Source organism: Chrysochloris asiatica, unplaced genomic scaffold, assembly GCF_000296735.1.
Source record: "Chrysochloris asiatica unplaced genomic scaffold, ChrAsi1.0 scaffold00020, whole genome shotgun sequence".
NCBI lineage: Eukaryota > Metazoa > Chordata > Mammalia > Afrosoricida > Chrysochloridae > Chrysochloris > Chrysochloris asiatica.
Window position 1 is genome coordinate 2170746 of NW_006408538.1, and position 653 is coordinate 2171398.

The following is a 653-nucleotide window of genomic DNA, read 5'->3' on the forward strand; positions in this document are numbered from 1 at the left end:
GCTCCTAGACTGCAAAGTCAGTCACCCCCCTCCTTTTGCTACAAAACATCTGCCTTGACATTTCCAACCCTCACAATCAGTCCTGATAACAATTATTCACTATTGTATCACAAAAGACCTATCCACATCTCCTTTCATCAACCCCACCCAGACAGATTGGATACTACTCAGTGGAGATTCTACCTTCCTCTGAGCCCTCTAGATCTAGGCTCCCTCTTGAAAGCTTGAAAGCCAGTCACTTCTTGCCTTTGTAGCCCCCACCCCCCATTTTGGGTAGCCAATGCCCAAGTTTCCCATCCCTGTCTACTCTGTGTATGGAGGGGGTGGGAATGATCCTCGCTGTAAAGTTTTGTTTCCTCTTTTGAGCTACTGCATCAATAGGTGTTGGTCAAGTTCATCATATTCTATCAGATTACTCTTTTTTTCCTCTTCTTTCTTCTTCTTGTTGAGCTCTGATCATCCAGTCATTGAAGCCAGGTCAAGTGGATATTATCTGCAAGTGTGGGAGTTCTTGTGCATATGCCCTCTCTTCTTATCAGCTGGATGCTTCACTCTCCACTCTTAGTCCTCTGTGGCTGTATCACTAACTCTTGGCCCAAGAGTCCCCAGGTCTTGCCACACTGCTGGCCAACCAAGTCTCCACCTGGGTTCAC